The following is a 3,550-nucleotide window of genomic DNA, read 5'->3' on the forward strand; positions in this document are numbered from 1 at the left end:
CCGACAAGCGCCCTTGTTGTTTTTGAACAGAAGCCGATAAGTCCATTTAAGCGAATCAGCGCGCTGTATTCAGGTCAGGTGATAAGGCTACTTTCACTTAGAAAAGACGTGCTAGCTGAGGAGTTTCGTCAAAACTGACTAAAAGTGGTGAGGATGGATCATTTCGACTTCAACTTGATGAACCTGTGATATCTTCTTTAGGGCGAAAAAGGAAAATAAAAGCTGAAACGTTTTCACGGAACCTTGCAAAAGCAGCGCGTTACAATGGTGAGGGAAAAGCTCCGTGTATTGCGTGTAATCACCATCCATACAGTTTATGATCAGTTTATGAACAACAACAGCGTTTGTCAGGGATCTACATTGTCATCTGAGGAGATTACAAAGATTAAACGATTTTTTTTTTCAACTCTAAAACATGAAATGTGGAGTTATCTGCTTTTGCCAAAAAACGACTGAGTTATCTGCTTTTGCTATAAAAACAAACTTTTAATATGTAAAAAAAAACATACTATCAATTAACTTTAATTTGGTAAATTACCTGTATTTGTTTAAGTTATTATTACTTAATCAAAACAACCCAACTGCAGTTTGATTGATATTACATGGAATGCGCAATTAAAAAAACGTGATTTCTGAAAAATAAGTTATCGGTTTTTGCAAATGAACTCTTCATATATATATAATAATACAGATAAACCCAATATCTGTAAATGACAATAAAAAGTTGGGGCCAAATGTAAAACCATTTAAAGGGTCCAATTTATTTTAAGTTTTTTAATAGCTGATGCGTTAGTTCTCACAAACTAACAGAACATTTATATAGCATTTCATCTAAGTCAAGGTAAAATCTAAAAATGTTCATTGTTAATGTTCATTCATAAAACATTAATTTGCACTTTAATCCTCTTTTGTAAAACTGGTATAAAAATAAAGTAAACAAAGTTTTTTTTAAATTGTAAAAATGCAGAAAGTTTTCTGTGAGGGGTAGGGGTGGGTTTAGGTTAAAAAGTGTATAACTATCTGTATATAAAAACAATAGAAGTCTATGTAATGTCCCCATTTAGATAGCTAAGTAAACGTGTGTGTGTGTGTGTGTGTTAGTTTGTCATCAGGGTAAAGTTGGCGTGATTCACATCTCTAAGCACAAGCATCATACGTATATTACATCACCTAACATGCTTTGAAAAAGCTCAGGTTGGTGAATGTGATATTGTGCTTTATTCTGAATAATGCAGAAACAATGGCTTTTGTGTTGTTAAATTTGGAATGGATTTTAGTTTTAGCTTAAAGGATTTAATTTTTAAGCAATAAGACAGATGAACTTTATGGACTCCTGAAGAGAAATTCAAAGTGAAACAAGTCCAGTTTTGTTTCATTGACAAGCTAGACTATCAGCCCAGCACACTTCTGCATACTGTTTGGCAGTAGCCCAGAATCCCTTTGGCCTGCAGCCTCTAGGGCTTCTTCCTCTGACTTGTGGGAACTGATAAAAATAAGGAAGCTCATGAGTTGTTAATACTGAGCAGTATTTCTTGCAAGATTGCAAACTAAAACACGAAGTGTCACATTTCATATTTCATTGCCAAGAGAGTGTTGAAAGGAAAACTGATGCAATACATATGTTGATATTTAAGCTATCTGATTTCAGGATGCCACAAACTTCCTGAGAAGCTTGGTTTTCCACCATGCAGGTCAAGGTCAGTTTTAAAAGAAATTAAAGTAGCTTTAACTCGAAAGTACCATTGCTATGTTGTTTTGTTTTGTTGTTAAATATAGATTAAATGTAATTTGTTGAATGTAAGAGTGCTTTTCTGACCCACTTTTTTATATATAATTCCATTATTACTTCTATTGTCTTTGAAATATGGTTAAAGTGTGCTACCAAATGTACTGACGTTTGTCAATTTTTGACATTTATGAAGAATAATTCAAGAATATACTCTAATGTAATTTCTATTGAAACTTGTATGTCATATTTTTTTTAAATATTTGAAATGACACATTCGTAATGATTAAGTTGCAATTTAGTACATTTGAAATATATGTTAACTTGAAATGTAATATTGAATAACACTAGTTACACATCATTACAAATTTTAAATGTTTACGTGATACAAAAAACATAGTCATGAAAGTGTACTCTCTTTAAGTGGCCTTTTATTTCATTAATATTATTTAATCTGCAAGTACAGTGCATTTGAAGTGCATATTCAAAACAATTAAGCATGCTTTTTTCTCAAGGTAGGTATATTTCACATCTAGAAATTGTTAGTACCAGTTCCAAATCAGCACAATTTTCAAATCAGTTTTAGAGCACTTTACAAATACATTTTAGTGCAGTATTTAGAGAATGTTGAATGGCTAAGCACTTCCCAACTTTCTTATCTCATAGACATTTAGGGATAAATCGACTGGGCAAGAATGGGATTTTTCCCATTTCCCAATCCACACATGCAGAGTTTAGCACTTACAAAAAAATGAGCAACAGCACCCCTTTGAGGTCTTTTAGACACAGTGAGAGGACCAGCGCTCCAGCTTCCTGTGTTCCTAAAGGATAAGATCACTTCCAGAATGAAAATTCTGTCATAATTTACTCACCCTCCACTTGTTCCAAACCTGTTTGTGTTTCTTTCTTTTGTTGAACACAAAAGAAGATATTTTGGAAAACGTTGGTGTCCGAACAGTTGATGGGCACCACTGACTTCTATAGTATTTTTTTTTCCTACTATGGAAGTCAATGGTGCCCATCAACTGATTAAGGTCATGTAGAATAAGGCATTAATATGTGCTTAATTAGTACTAATAAATGGCTAATATTCTAGTAATATGCATGCTAATAAGCAACTAGTTAAGAGACCCTAAAATAAAGTGTTACCAACAGCGTTGGGGGTAATGCATTACAAGTAACGTGAGTTACGTAATCAGATTACTTTTTTAAGTAACTAGTAAAGTAATGCATTACTTGTTCATTTAGAAGGAAATATCTGAGTTACTTTTTCAAATAAGTAACTCCGGTTACTTTGTTTCCATGTATTGACTGACAGCTCTGGTGTTGCCATGTTGAGAGAAATCAGGAGTAAGTGCAGAGCGTTGTGTGTGAACATGATCTTACTGTAGTTCTAGACTCAATGTGAACATGCATTTCTCATCTCACTCGCACAGAAACAGATTCAGTGCTCCTCAAAATGAAGAAAAACAGTGAAATGCAAACTCAGAATATGAAGCAAACATGCAATAATTAAATATGATCAATAAAACAAATATCCTTTATGCGTCTTAATCTCATTTTATTAACCAGTATCTTTGCTGCTGACCTTCAATGATCCAATCCAACCATAATAATAAGCAAAAATGACTTTAGACAAACATAACATTTGTGCTTACTTTTTTTTATTGCTGAAAAGCGAAAAACGAGCCCAGCCCAGATGAGAGAAAGTAACATAACATATTACTTTCCATCAAAAGTAACTAAGTAACGCAATTAGTTACTTTTTTAGGGAGTAACGCAATATTATAATGCATTACTTTTAAAAGTAACTTTCCCCAACAC

The sequence above is a fragment of the Sinocyclocheilus anshuiensis genome, unplaced genomic scaffold, assembly GCF_001515605.1.
Source record: "Sinocyclocheilus anshuiensis isolate Anshui unplaced genomic scaffold, SAMN03320099.WGS_v1.1 scaffold1095, whole genome shotgun sequence".
NCBI classification, from domain to species: Eukaryota; Metazoa; Chordata; class Actinopteri; order Cypriniformes; family Cyprinidae; genus Sinocyclocheilus; species Sinocyclocheilus anshuiensis.